At 45.3% G+C, this 15,940-nt stretch overlaps 1 protein-coding gene across 3 annotated transcripts in view; it reads right to left on the bottom strand.

Moving 5' to 3' along the window:
* LOC143964452 (protocadherin gamma-C5-like) overlaps nucleotides 1-15,940 on the bottom strand; it is a 568,154-nt gene that overhangs the window by 479,451 nt on the left and 72,763 nt on the right. The gene's annotated exons all lie outside the window — the stretch shown is intronic.

The following is a 15,940-nucleotide window of genomic DNA, read 5'->3' as shown; positions in this document are numbered from 1 at the left end:
TGGAACTGCAAGTTTCAAAACTAAATACACAACCACCAAAATACTTACTAAGTAATGAAAAATGTAAATAAATACATATGCTTTAATTAAAAAACATGTTCAGAAACTATCAAAATATTATTTAATTTTTATAATCATTTTTTGATGAAAGTAGCTGCACAACAATGCAAAACCCATAACAAATCATAGTAATAAACAATGGGATGCTTCAAAGTTTATCTGAAATAGGTTAGATTTGCTATAACCTTTACAAACAGGAGTTTTGTACTATGAAGAATTTGTGCCTAAATGCTGATGTGTATGTTAGCAAAAATCATATGTATAAGTGTTCTCAATATTATGTAAAATAATTATGTATAAAAATCTATTTAAAAAAATGCATTACTCTAAAGTCAAATTATTCATAATATTATGATAACTGTGTATATAAATAGAAAAATGTTAGTGAATTGTGTTATGATCTATGTATCTCTGTTTTCAACTTTTTTTTAATTGTTAGTAATTGATGCTAAATGCTTAAAAACAAATCAAGCACTTAAAACAAATTCTAAACTGTTTAATAGTGATGGACGAACTTCCGACGGGACGTTTCGCGAACGCGAAACGCGAACGGACACAAACGTTCGCGAAAACGACCGTTCGCCGCGGGCTCCATTGACTTCAATGGGAGGCGAATTTCGCAAACCTTTAGGTCGAATTTGCGGCCACGGGGTAATTATTAGGGGGTAGCACGTAGTCCCACCACCTGGACAATAGCATAATACATGTATGAGGTGAATTTGGGATCGATAACTACAAGCATTTTTTTTTTATTTGGGAAATTGTTCTGACAATTCAGGACTATGGAGCTAATGAAGGCAATGGAGGAGAGGGAAGGTCAGGGACCAGGGTAGGCAAACAAGAGGGTGCAGGAGATACAGAGCACTGACAGCAGCACCGTAATACAGAGCACTGACATCAGCACCGTGACATACAGCGCTGACAGCAGCTCCGTGACATACAGCGCTGACAGCAGCTCCGTGACATACAGCGCTGACAGCAGCTCCGTGACATACAGCGCTGACAGCAGCTCCGTGACATACAGCGCTGACAGCAGCTCCGTGACATACAGCGCTGACAGCAGCACCGTGACATACAGCGCTGACAGCAGCTCCGTGACATACAGCGCTGACAGCAGCTCCGTGACATACAGCGCTGACAGCAGCTCCGTGACATACAGCACTGACAGCAGCTCCGTGACATACAGCGCTGACAGCAGCTCCGTGACATACAGCGCTGACAGCAGCACCGTGACATACAGCGCTGACAGCAGCTCCGTGACATACAGCGCTGACAGCAGCTCCGTGACATACAGCGCTGACAGCAGCTCCGTGACATACAGCGCTGACAGCAGCTCCGTGACATACAGCGCTGACAGCAGCTCCGTGACATACAGCGCTGACAGCAGCTCCGTGACATACAGCGCTGACAGCAGCTCCGTGACATACAGCGCTGACAGCAGCTCCGTGACATACAGCGCTGACAGCAGCTCCGTGACATACAGCGCTGACAGCAGCTCCGTGACATACAGCGCTGACAGCAGCACCGTAAGCAGCCCCAGGAGGAAGTCAGCACAGCACAGGGATGGTGTGATCCCCTCATAATAAGAACCCCCAGGAGGAAGTCAGCACAGCACAGGGATGGTGGGAGCCCCTCATAATAAGAACACCCAGGAGGAAGTCAGCACAGCACAGGGATGGTGGGAACCCCTCATAATAAGCAGCCCCAGTAGAAATATGACACCGCTCAACCTCTTCAAAGAGGAGGGTAGGGGCATATAGTACGGTGTGCTTTTTTGGGTCAGGGAAGTGAGCCAAATGAATTAAGAAGGTCTGTGTGCTTGATTCCAAAAATTGTTTATAGACATATACATGGTCTACTGATCACATGTGTTGAATTCCTCCGAGATCCATGCCTCATTCATTTTTAGAAATGTGAGGTAGTTAACACTGTGGTGAGCTAGGCGAGTACGCTTATCGGTCACAATCCCCCCTGCTGCGCTGAACGTCCTTTCGGACAGGACACTGGATGAGGGGCAAGCCAACAGTTCGATTGCAAATTGGGCAAGCTCTGGCCAGAGGTCAAGCCTGCCCACCCAGTAGTCTAGGGGTTCATCACTCCTCAGAGCGTCCACATCGGCCGTTAACCCAATGTAGTCGGACACCTGACGGTCTAGGCGTTCCCTGATGCTGGATCCGGATGACACCTGTCGATGGGTCGGCTGAAAGAATGACCTCATATCCGAAGTCACCAACACATCTTCAAACCGGCCTCTTCTTGCAGGCGCTGTTGGATTGGTACCCGCAAATCCTTCTCTGGGAGTGGGAATTGCTCCTCTGCCAGCGCACGCAAAAGCAGAATGCAGCATTTCTCGAAGCAAGGCCTGGAAGTGCTGCATTCTGACAGCCCTCTGCGACGGCGGTAACATTTCCGCCATTTTGTGTTTGTACCGGGGGTCTAAGTACGTTGCCACCCAGTACTGGTCCTTGACCCTCATGCTTTTTATACGGGGGTCCCTATTAAAACACTGGAGCATGAAGGCCCCCATTTGCACTAAAGTGGAAGCGGTGTGGTGGCCTGGCTCCTGCTCATCATCCAGGATAATGTCGTCCTCTTCATTCTCCTCTCCCCATCCTCGCACAACAGGGATCCCAGAAAGGTTTAAAGCATGCTCTTCTTGCTCCTGCTCATCCGCCCCGGCACCATCCTCCTCTGACTCCTCATCAGACTCCTGTTGTTGACTTGTCTCAGATAGAGTAGCCCCCCCTGGGAATTCATCCAGCATTGCGACTTCCTCATCTTCCCGCTCCTGCTCCTCCACAGCCTGATCAATGACACGACGCAATGCACGCTCCAGAAAGAAGGCATAAGGTACCATGTCACTGATGGCGCCATGGCTGCGACTGACCAGTTTGGTGATCTCCTCAAATGGCCGCAGAAGTCTGCATGTGTCGCGCATGAGCAGCCACTGGCGCGGTGAAAAAAAACCCAGCTCCCCAGAACCGTTTCTTTCGCAGAGTTCATACAGGTAGACGTTAACTGCACGTTTCTGCTGGAGCAGCCTATCAAGCATATAGAAGGTTGAGTTCCATCGCGTCGGGCAATCGCAAATAAGACGTCTGACCGGCAGATGGTGTCGCCGCTGAATGTCAGCAAGGCGAGCCATGGCCGTGTAAGATCTTCTGAAATGGGCCGAGATTTTCCTTGCCTGCCGCAAGATGTCCTGGACCCCAGGGTATTTGACAAGGAATCGCTGCACGACCAAGTTTAAGACGTGTGCCATGCACGGCACGTGCGTGATTTTGCCCTGTTTCAATGCGCTAAGCAGATTGGCACCGTTGTCACACACCACTTTACCAACTGTCAAATTGAGCGGTGTTAGCCACTCATCTGCCTGTGAACGCAAAGCTGAAAGGAGTGCCGGGCCAGTGTGGCTCTTTGCTTCCAGGCACAACAGACGCAGCACGGCATGGCAACGTCTCACCTGGCATGTGGAATAGGTTCTGGGGAGCTTGGGCGGTGCAGTGGAAGAGACGCTAGCAGCGGAAAAGGAGGAGGCAGCTGAGGAGGAGAGGGAGGAGGATGGAGTAGGAGGAGGAGAAGAAGAGTCAGGCCTGCATGCAATCCGTGGCGGTAAAACCAAATCTACACGGGTGCCACGGGTTACATGCTTGACGGCCGTCAGAAGGTTCACCCAGTGGGCAGTAAAACTGATATACCTTCCCTGCCCGTGTTTGCTAGACCACGTGTCTGTGGTCAGATGTATCTTGGCACCGACACTGTGTGCCAGAGATACATTCACTTGCCGCTGAACATGGCCATATAGCTCTGGGATGCCCTTCTCTGAGAAATACTTCCTTCCTGGGACCTTCCATTGTGGTGTTCCAATGGCCACAAATTTGCGAAAGGCCTCCGAGTCCACCAGTTTATATGGCAGTAGTTGGCGGGCTATGAGTTCTGACAAGCCAGCCGCCAACCGTTGGGCAAGAGGGTTATCCGGCGTCATCATTTTTTTACGCTCAAACATTAGGCCCACGGAAGCCTGCCTTTTTGCAGAAAAATGTGAGCTTGGCGTGATGGAAGGTGGAGTGGAGGACAATTGTGAGGAGAGAGGAGAAGGAGAAGTAGAAGACGAGGCTGGACGGTGAGAGCCTGCAGTGTGGCTTTGTGTGTTCCGTTGCTCCCACTGGGCTCGGTGATGGCTGCTCATGTGCCTTCTTAAGGCGGTCGTCCCTAGGTGAGTATTGGGCTTACCGCGACTAACGCGTTGACTGCAAAGATTGCAGATGGCAACGCTATTGTCAGCAGCGGACACGTTAAAAAAAGCCCACACTGCGGAGCCATGTGCCGGTGTCCTGGGAGCGCCAGATGTGACCGTACATGGTCGATGACTCGCTCCTGATACATTTGCAGTCTGCTTTGTCCCTGCTGTGCAATGTAAGTCATTGCTGCTTCTCCTCCCTATCTGCTGGTCCATATCTCCCTCTGAACTCCCCTCCTCTTCCTCTCTTGTGGGCACCCACGTGACATCACTAGACACGTCATCATCAACGTCACCTTCCCCACCGCTATAAGTAGAGTAGGCAGCAACACCGGGGACCAACCTCCTCCTTGGGCTGATCTGGGTACTGGCGTCAGACTGCTGAGTAGCGCTTGTTGCTACCTCCTCTTCCTGATCCAATACCAAGAGTGGCTGCGCATCAGAAATGTCCTCTTGATATGGATCGGAAAATAATTCCAGTGACTCAAGCGGAAGGTATGTGGTGGTGGTGGTGGTGGTCGTGTTGTTGGTGGTAGTGTCTTTGGGGGTGCACATAGCAGAGAGTGAAGAAGAGGGTGCAGATCGAGAGGATGAGGAGGGTGCAGAAGAGTAAGGCTGAGCGAGCCACTCAACCAAGTCTGGTGCATCCTTTAAAGTAATTGAACGCACCTTCTGCAACTTCCCACTTTGGCTCAAGCCTGTTGCTCCTGCCCTACCCCTACCACCCCTGCGGAAGGGCCTGCCTCTTCCTCTGCATGTCATTTTTTAAATGACCCTGTGACAAAACTCTTAGTCCCTATACCGCTGAAGGACTGCTGCAGTATAGGTGAGCGGTCAGCAGTGGTGCACGTCAACCCTATCTATTGTGGACCGATAGCGGTCCTTACAGAACAGCAGACTGTACCGCACTCAAGCCTATGTACCGTAGCACCCTATACCAAGTTACCAGTCCTTATAAGAACTTTTGTGGACCAAGCAGGTTGTGTATTAGTGTTTAGCAGACTGTACGTCAGTCCCTATACCGCTGAAGGACTGCTGCAGTATAGGGCAGCGGTCAGCAGTGGTGCACGTCAACCCTATCTATTGTGGACCGATAGCGGTCCTTACAGAACAGCAGACTGTACCGCACTCAAGCCTATGTACCGTAGCACCCTATACCAAGTTACCAGTCCTTATAAGAACTTTTGTGGACCAAGCAGGTTGTGTATTAGTGTTTAGCAGACTGTACGTCAGTCCCTATACCGCTGAAGGACTGCTGCAGTATAGGGCAGCGGTCAGCAGTGGTGCACGTCAACCCTATCTATTGTGGACCGATAGCGGTCCTTACAGAACAGCAGACTGTACCGCACTCAAGCCTATGTACCGTAGCACCCTATACCAAGTTACCAGTCCTTATAAGAACTTTTGTGGAACAAGCAGGTTGTGTGTTAGTGATTAGCAGACTGTACGTCAGTCCCTATACCGCTGAAGGACTGCTGCAGTATAGGTGAGCGGTCAGCAGTGGTGCACGTCAACCCTATCTATTGTGGACCGATAGCGGTCCTTACAGAACAGCAGACTGTACCGCACTCAAGCCTATGTACCGTAGCACCCTATACCAAGTTACCAGTCCTTATAAGAACTTTTGTGGACCAAGCAGGTTGTGTATTAGTGTTTAGCAGACTGTACGTCAGTCCCTATACCGCTGAAGGACTGCTGCAGTATAGGGCAGCGGTCAGCAGTGGTGCACGTCAACCCTATCTATTGTGGACCGATAGCGGTCCTTACAGAACAGCAGACTGTACCGCACTCAAGCCTATGTACCGTAGCACCCTATACCAAGTTACCAGTCCTTATAAGAACTTTTGTGGACCAAGCAGGTTGTGTATTAGTGTTTAGCAGACTGTACGTCAGTCCCTATACCGCTGAAGGACTGCTGCAGTATAGGGCAGCGGTCAGCAGTGGTGCACGTCAACCCTATCTATTGTGGACCGATAGCGGTCCTTACAGAACAGCAGACTGTACCGCACTCAAGCCTATGTACCGTAGCACCCTATACCAAGTTACCAGTCCTTATAAGAACTTTTGTGGACCAAGCAGGTTGTGTATTAGTGTTTAGCAGACTGTACGTCAGTCCCTATACCGCTGAAGGACTGCTGCAGTATAGGGCAGCGGTCAGCAGTGGTGCACGTCAACCCTATCTATTGTGGACCGATAGCGGTCCTTACAGAACAGCAGACTGTACCGCACTCAAGCCTATGTACCGTAGCACCCTATACCAAGTTACCAGTCCTTATAAGAACTTTTGTGGAACAAGCAGGTTGTGTGTTAGTGATTAGCAGACTGTACGTCAGTCCCTATACCAATGAAGGACTGCTGCAGTATAGGGCAGCGGTCAGCAGTAGTGCACGGCAACCCTATGTATTGTGGACCGATAGCGGTCCTTACAGAACAGCAGACTGTAACGCACTCAGGCCTATGTACCGTAGCACCCTATACCAAGTTACCAGTCCTTATAAGAACTTTTGTGGACCAAGCAGGTTGTGTGTTAGTGATTAGCAGACTGTACGTCAGTCCCTATACCAATGAAGGACTGCTGCAGTATAGGGCAGCGGTCAGCAGTAGTGCACGGCAACCCTATGTATTGTGGACCGATAGCGGTCCTTACAGAACAGCAGACTGTACTGCACTCAGGCCTATGTACCGTAGCACCCTATACCAAGTTACCAGTCCTTATAAAAACTTTTGTGGACCAAGCAGGTTGTGTGTTAGTGTTTAGCAGACTGTGCGTCAGTCCCTATACCGCTGAAGGACTGCTGCAGTATAGGGCAGCGGTCAGCAGTAGTGCACGGCAACCCTATGTATTGTGGACCGATAGCGGTCCTTACAGAACAGCAGACTGTAACGCACTCAGGCCTATGTACCGTAGCACCCTATACCAAGTTACCAGTCCTTATAAGAACTTTTGTGGACCAAGCAGGTTGTGTGTTAGTGATTAGCAGACTGTACGTCAGTCCCTATACCAATGAAGGACTGCTGCAGTATAGGGCAGCGGTCAGCAGTAGTGCACGGCAACCCTATGTATTGTGGACCGATAGCGGTCCTTACAGAACAGCAGACTGTAACGCACTCAGGCCTATGTACCGTAGCACCCTATACCAAGTTACCAGTCCTTATAAAAACTTTTGTGGACCAAGCAGGTTGTGTGTTAGTGTTTAGCAGACTGTGCGTCAGTCCCTATACCGCTGAAGGACTGCTGCAGTATAGGGCAGCGGTCAGCAGTAGTGCACGGCAACCCTATGTATTGTGGACCGATAGCGGTCCTTACAGAACAGCAGACTGTAACGCACTCAGGCCTATGTACCGTAGCACCCTATACCAAGTTACCAGTCCTTATAAGAACTTTTGTGGACCAAGCAGGTTGTGTGTTAGTGATTAGCAGACTGTACGTCAGTCCCTATACCAATGAAGGACTGCTGCAGTATAGGGCAGCGGTCAGCAGTAGTGCACGGCAACCCTATGTATTGTGGACCGATAGCGGTCCTTACAGAACAGCAGACTGTAACGCACTCAGGCCTATGTACCGTAGCACCCTATACCAAGTTACCAGTCCTTATAAGAACTTTTGTGGACCAAGCAGGTTGTGTGTTAGTGATTAGCAGACTGTACGTCAGTCCCTATACCAATGAAGGACTGCTGCAGTATAGGGCAGCGGTCAGCAGTAGTGCACGGCAACCCTATGTATTGTGGACCGATAGCGGTCCTTACAGAACAGCAGACTGTAACGCACTCAGGCCTATGTACCGTAGCACCCTATACCAAGTTACCAGTCCTTATAAGAACTTTTGTGGACCAAGCAGGTTGTGTGTTAGTGATTAGCAGACTGTACGTCAGTCCCTATACCAATGAAGGACTGCTGCAGTATAGGGCAGCGGTCAGCAGTAGTGCACGGCAACCCTATGTATTGTGGACCGATAGCGGTCCTTACAGAACAGCAGACTGTACTGCACTCAGGCCTATGTACCGTAGCACCCTATACCAAGTTACCAGTCCTTATAAAAACTTTTGTGGACCAAGCAGGTTGTGTGTTAGTGTTTAGCAGACTGTGCGTCAGTCCCTATACCGCTGAAGGACTGCTGCAGTATAGGGCAGCGGTCAGCAGTAGTGCACGGCAACCCTATGTATTGTGGACCGATAGCGGTCCTTACAGAACAGCAGACTGTAACGCACTCAGGCCTATGTACCGTAGCACCCTATACCAAGTTACCAGTCCTTATAAGAACTTTTGTGGACCAAGCAGGTTGTGTGTTAGTGATTAGCAGACTGTACGTCAGTCCCTATACCAATGAAGGACTGCTGCAGTATAGGGCAGCGGTCAGCAGTAGTGCACGGCAACCCTATGTATTGTGGACCGATAGCGGTCCTTACAGAACAGCAGACTGTACTGCACTCAGGCCTATGTACCGTAGCACCCTATACCAAGTTACCAGTCCTTATAAGAACTTTTGTGGACCAAGCAGGTTGTGTGTTAGTGATTAGCAGACTGTACGTCAGTCCCTATACCAATGAAGGACTGCTGCAGTATAGGGCAGCGGTCAGCAGTAGTGCACGGCAACCCTATGTATTGTGGACCGATAGCGGTCCTTACAGAACAGCAGACTGTACTGCACTCAGGCCTATGTACCGTAGCACCCTATACCAAGTTACCAGTCCTTATAAGAACTTTTGTGGACCAAGCAGGTTGTGTATTAGTGTTTAGCAGACTGTGCGTCAGTCCCTATACCGCTGAAGGACTGCTGCAGTATAGGGCAGCGGTCAGCAGTAGTGCACGGCAACCCTATGTATTGTGGACCGATAGCGGTCCTTACAGAACAGCAGACTGTACCGCACCCAAGCCTATGTACCGTAGCACCCTAGACAGACCAAGTTACCAGTCCTGATAAAGAGCTTTGTGGAACAAGTGAGTTGTGAATGATTAGCAGACTGCAGCAGAAGGGCAGCAGTCAAGTATAATATTCTTTCTATATTTGGAAGAAAGAATATTATACGTGTACAAGCCTATTACCGTACCACTGATACCAGTCCTGAAAAGAACCTTTGTGGAACTAATAGTAACAGCAAGTCTTTAAAATTATCCTCACTGCCTGACACACTGCTTCCTGCCTGTCCCTATACAAATTGGCAAAAAAGAGTAGGCTGGAACGATTAGCTGGAACAGCTCTTTTGTGGACCTGATAGTAACAGCTAATGATGATGATGATGATGATGATGAAGAAAGACTAATCTGGCTGAGCTGTCCCTAAAATAGCAGCATACAGCGCTCTGTCCCTTTATCTAAACTGACAAAAGAAACTCAGGCTGCTGACCTAACACCTATACCAGTCCTGAAAAGAACTTTTGTGTACCAAATAGCTAGCGTTTTCTCTGTCCCTACTCCACACAGGATCCTTTCCCTACAGTGACAGAAGAAAGAATGTAAAATGGCCACCGGATCGGGTGTATTTATAGGTTAGGGGGAATGTCCAAGTGTCCATGAGCTGTCATGTCTCAATTGGTTGTCCTGTAACACATGATAAACGTGTCACGAAAGGTTAAAGTTCTTGTATACATTAAACACGTAAGTCCGCCGGGGCGAACGACGGAAAAAGGCGTTCGAACCCGCGGACGGCGAAAGTCGGAAATTCGCCGCGAAACGACCGCCGGGCGAACCGTTCGGCCATCACTACTGTTTAATTTGTTTTAACTTACAGCCTTTTGCCAGGACTCAAATATAACTATTCATCCTAAGTCATTTTTTAATTATCTAAATCTCTATTACTGAATTCATAAAGTTTAACCAGTTCCCAACTGGTGCACGACAATGTATGTCGGCAGAATGGCACGGGCAGGCAAACTGGCATACAGGTACATCCAGTTGAATTTGCCGCCCTGCCATCGCGTGCGCGCCGCCAGCGGCACGCGCGCGTGCCAGTTGGGACCCTTGTGAGTCCGGCCGTGGGTCCCGTGGACTCGATTGCTGTGGGGATATCAGCGATCGTCTCACAGGGAAGGAGAACGGGGAGATGCCGTTTTAAACAGCATCTCCCCATTCTGCCTAGCAGCAAGTAACACTGATCTCTACTTCCTGAGATTGGAGCAGAGATCAGTGTTCACTAACACACAGCTCAGCCCCCCACAGTTATTTAAACGCCCCTAGGACACACTTAACTTCTACAATGCCACCCCCTGGTTAATCCCCTCACTGCCAGTGTCATTTACACAGGAATCAGTGCATTTGTATAGCACTGATTGCTGTATAAATGACAATGGTCCCAAAAATGTCCGATGTGTCTGCCATAATGTCGCAGTCACAATAAAAATCGCTGATCGCGCCATTACTAGTAAAAAAAAAAAATATTAATAAAAATGCCATAAAAATATCCCCTATTTGTAAACGCTATCAGTTTTGCGCAAACCAATCAATAATCGCTTCTTGCAGTTTTTTTTACCAAAAATATGTAGAAGAATACGTATCGACCTAAACTGAGGAAAAAAAAACGTTTTTTTGTATATTTTTGGGGGATATTTATTATAGCAAAAAGTAAAAAATAATGTGTTTTTTTCAAAATTGTCGCTCTTTTTTTGTTTATAGAGCAAAAAATAAAAACCACAGGGGTGATCAAATACCACCAAAAGAAAGCTCTATTTGTGGGAATCGCAAAAAAAGTGGTCTGGTCATTGGCCTGCAAAATGGTCCGGTCTGAAAGTGGTTAAGCCTGTGAAGGCTCTCTTATCTTCCTAAACTCTGTGCTGCTACTCAAGTCATCACAAAATCCTTCTGCATGATTACATGAGAGAACCCCAAAAACATTATTAATTGATACATGTATTCATTACTGGTAACCTTGACATTGTGACAATTATCATACCTGAGCTCAAATAGGTGATAGTTTCTTGTTGCTGCATTATAACCAGACACTGGGCTGACACATCTACTCTGACAGGACAGAATAAAATGTAACATCAGTACACACACCTATCCCTGAGACAGGGTCATAACCAAAGCAAAATCTCAAAGGGGTGCCCCTGGCAATCTCTCTCGCTCTTTCTCGCCCCTGGCAATGTCAACTGAGAAAATTCTGAAAACTATCTTAACAAGCACAGGTAAGCTAGAGGGATATCAGCATAGTCAGAATACTACCAGTGAAATTTCTGACACAAAGTGCCACGCATGCTCAGAATCAAGCAGAAGAGCAGCACTGGCTTTTGAACTTAATTTTTTTCGGCTTGTCACACGTCCCCATGTTCTTGACATTCGGAACTTCCGACCAACTTTGTGTGACCGTGTGTATGCAAGACATCCGTTAGAAAAAAATCCCATGGATTTTGTTGTTGGAAAATCCTATCATGTGTACAGGGCATAAGGCTGCTTTCACACTAGGGCGGGAGCAGCGTCGGCGGTAAAGTGCCGCTATTTTTAGCGGCGCTTTACCGTCATTTTAGCGGCGGTCTGCGGGCGCTAGCGGGGTGGTTTTAACCCCCGCTAGCGGCCGAAAAAGGGTTAAACCCGCCCGCAAAGCGCCGCTGCAGCGGCGCTTTGCCGGCGGTATTGCCGCGGTGTCCCATTGATTTCAATGGGTAGGAGCGGTTTAGGAGCGGTGAATACACCACTCCTTCACCGCTGCAAAGATGCGGCTAGCAGGACTTTTTTCACTGTCCTGCCAGCGCACCGCCCCAGTGTGAAAGCCCTCCGGCTTTCACACTGGAGTTAAAGGGGCCGGTTTTTTTCAGGCGCTACACAGGCGCTATTTTTAGCGCTGTAACGCCTGAATACCGCCCCAGTGTGAAAGCAGCCTAAGAGTCTGCATCAACATCAATCTCTCTGTAGTCAACTTAATACAATTTTCTATGCTACCTGTTCTGTTAACTTACAATTTATTTATTTTATTCTGCAAACCTGATACCTTCACCTGGTGTGTGGCAGAATTAATTTTTTATCATTTCACACACACTGTCTCTCTACCACCAGAGGGCAATGTTCTTAGACAACCTGCAAGCAATGAAGTTCAATTGACTTCAGACTATCTCAAAATGGCTACTAAATTTCACCTCTAAGGGAGAGCTACTGAAGAGAGAGAGACACATTTGTCAGCCTGCATAGTCAATGACATCCGACAGAAGAACCTTCTGTGGAACAGTCCAGAAAAAAATGCCTGAGAAAGGGCTTTCTTAAGAGAGAGAGCAGACAAGAGATACAATACTTTGTTCCAACAATGAACTATATCTATCTCATCAGGAGCTGGACTGTATTGCATAAACAAGGATATACTGTAAGCTAAGCACAAATGATACATACAGACAATTGCTACATTCGTTTCTGGTGACCTTCTTCAGAGTTGATGATCTTAAAGGGATTATGCAACCATTGTGTTTTTCAGTCAAAATAAATTGTTACTGTAAAGTTGCAATGCATTCCTGTGAGCTCACCAATGGACACATCTGGAACTCACATGTTAGCTAGCCTAACAAGATAGGAGAAAATGAACAGCTACATAATAGTCGTGTTAATGTTCAAATGGCAATATTATAATTTGAAAAATGGTGTTGCGCTCCTAAATAGAACTCAGCAGCTACCTTGATTAAACCCAATCGGTTTTGACGTTTTCTGTTATATGCACTTCATCACTTTATATTATACATTTTATCACAGCACTATTGCCGTAAATATTTAAATATTTAAATACTTGTATATCACCTTCAAGTTTTAATATAATAATATTTTGATATGCTATGCACATATGCACTTTGTTTTACTTTTTTTCTGACATTATTATTTTAGATATATTAAGCACGTTTGCACTGTTGTTTTTTAGTTTTTATTATTTACATTATTTTTTATATCTTTTTTTAAGATACAGATTGAGTATTTTGGTAGCTGCTGAGTTCTATTTAGGAGCGCAACACCATTTTTCACTTATCTATATCTAAATGAGAGCCAACTCATAAAGTGTTTGCTGCACCTATTAGGATAGAACCTCATTTTCCAATTTCTATATACAGCGCAGGAGCCCTCATATATATAATATTATAATTTGCCAGCTGATCATTGGGCATGTTGGTCTATTTGTACTACATATTTTCTTATTGTCAGCATGCAGCAACTACTGAATAAAGTGACATATTATTTAAAACTTTCTGTATTTCTGTGTCATAGGATTTTGACTGTTCAGCCTGATTCAGGTAGGAGCTGTACCTGCATACTTATTAAAGCCAAAACTTACAGGTATACTACATCTGCAACACTTAACAATACAGTACTAGATCTGTATTATCTTTATATGCGCAAATTTACTACAGTAAATTGATACACAAGGCTGCATTACAACACTTTATAACAGCTTATAAGTGGAGATCAGATCTTTCACAGATAAAATTGCTTGATATGATATGAAGCATGTGTCGTATACTCCTCTCAGATACCTTTAAATTATTATTAGAATGTATATTGTATAGTCAGGCTTCACTTTGTAATGGTTATGTAAATGACTTACACAGGAAATTAACTCTATAAAAATATATTTATAAAGTTAATTTCCTGTGTAAGTCATTTACATAACCATTACAAAGTGAAGCCTGACTATACAATATACATTCTAATAATAATTTAAAGGTATCTGAGAGGAGTATACGACACATGTTTGTTTTATTTTTTGTTTTTATTCACTGTTACCAATTTTCTAGTTTGAGCAAGATAATTCACCATATTGATTATACTATCACTGTGGTCACTTTTGATAGAGTTTGATATCTTTTAACTGACAGCACACTTTTATTTTACTTTTAGTACAGTTTCCAGATCACTGACACTATGGCTTTTTTGTTCCCCCCTTTATAGTGAGAGGCCTGGCTTATCCAAAAGTCTATTTATTGGTCCTTTTAATCCTGATGACCATTGTGAATTCATGTCCAGTATGGTTTTAAAAAAACATCTTCTAGGCAAATCTCTACATAAATTTGCCAGAACTACGAACAAACCCATATTAGCAGTAAATCCAAACCTCATTGCTACGGATAGTGGTTGTTCACCTTGCAAAGTGAATGTTAACCTTGGAAAAGCATTCCATGTGTATCACATTCAAATATCAACTGACATATTCTGAGAATATAGTGTACACAGGCACGTGAACACAACTGAATAATATAGGTAAAATAAATTAACCCCAGAAGAATTTAGCCCCTTCCTGACCAGAGCACTTTTTGCGATTCGGCACTGCGTAGCTTTTACTGATAATTGCGCAATCGTGCAACATGGCTCTCAAACAAAATTGATGTCCTTTTTTCCCACAAATAGAGCAAATAGAGTATTTGATCACCTCTGCAGGTTTTTTTTTTGCGCTATAAACATTTTTTAATTTTTGCTATAATATATATTCCGAAAATTTTTTTAACAAAAACTTTTTTCCTCAGTTTAAGCCAATACGTATTCTTCAACATATTTTTGGTAAAAAAAATCTCAATAAGCGCTTACTGATTGGTTTGCGCAAAAGTCATAGCGTCTACAAAATTTTATGGCATTTTAATTTATATTTTTTTTACTAGTAATGACGGTGATCAGCAATTTTTATCATGACTGCAACATTATGGTGGACACATCGGACAATTTTGACACATTTTTGGGACAATTGATTACTGTAGATATGTCACTGGCAGTGAAGGGGTTAACCACTAGGTGATGCTGTAGGGGTTAAGTGTGTCCTAGGGAGAGAGTCTAACTGTGGGGTGGAGGAGCTGTGTGTGACATGTAACTGATCAGCGCTCCTGATTACAGGGAGCTGTGATCAGTGATAGTGTCAATGGGCGGAACGGGGAGATGCTTGTTTTCATTAGCATCTCCCCATTCTTCTTCACTGTGAGACGATCGCGGGTATGCCCACAGACATCGAGTCCGTGGGACCCATGATCATGGTCATGGAGCTCCCAGCAGGTGCGTACAAGTACGTTAATCTGCCTGTACGTGCCCTTCTGCTGCAGTAAATCTATGCAAGGCAGTCAGGAAGCGGTTAATGGTTTGAAAAGTGTATTAAGTGCTCCACTATTCCAGAGCACTTGACTGAATGAAATTTTTTAACATTTCTCTGAAAAAAGGTATAACCAATGAACATAAGTTTACCTACTGTACACTAAAGCAAACTAATAATACCTCAGATCTGAATTTTTTTTTACTGTGTGTCTTCCAATAATAACACAGCACTGGAAATTAAAGGTAACCCCATCAATTAAATCACACTATTCCATATGGTTGTAGTCCATCTAGGCGACAGTGTTTCTTGGTAACCCTGTTGACCCAACAGAGTGTCTTAAAGGATGTCATTTCAAACAAAACAGGGAGCAGGAGGTCTCACAATAAATTATTTCAGATATGCCAGCCTTTTAACATATGCCTGATTGCAAATCCAAACATTAATATCTTTTATTTTATTTATTTATTTACTTTAATCTTGCATTAACTGAAATCTGAAGTTATTTTGTTTACAATCACTTAAAAATGTATTCCTTAAATGTATGTTTTAAAAAAAATAATATTGCTAAATAATCCTTACCTATGTAAGGCTAACTCGATTTAAACCATTTTAACCATTAAAAGAAAGGACTTGGCACCAATGGAGACTATTAAGTAGAAGG

The sequence above is a fragment of the Lithobates pipiens genome, unplaced genomic scaffold, assembly GCF_037356315.1.
Source record: "Lithobates pipiens isolate NorthernLeopardFrog02 unplaced genomic scaffold, aLitPip1_a1.2 Scaffold_8, whole genome shotgun sequence".
In the NCBI taxonomy this organism is placed as follows: domain Eukaryota; kingdom Metazoa; phylum Chordata; class Amphibia; order Anura; family Ranidae; genus Lithobates; species Lithobates pipiens.
The sequence above is the reverse complement of the archived record's forward strand: the minus strand, read 5'-3'. Positions and strand labels throughout refer to the sequence as shown.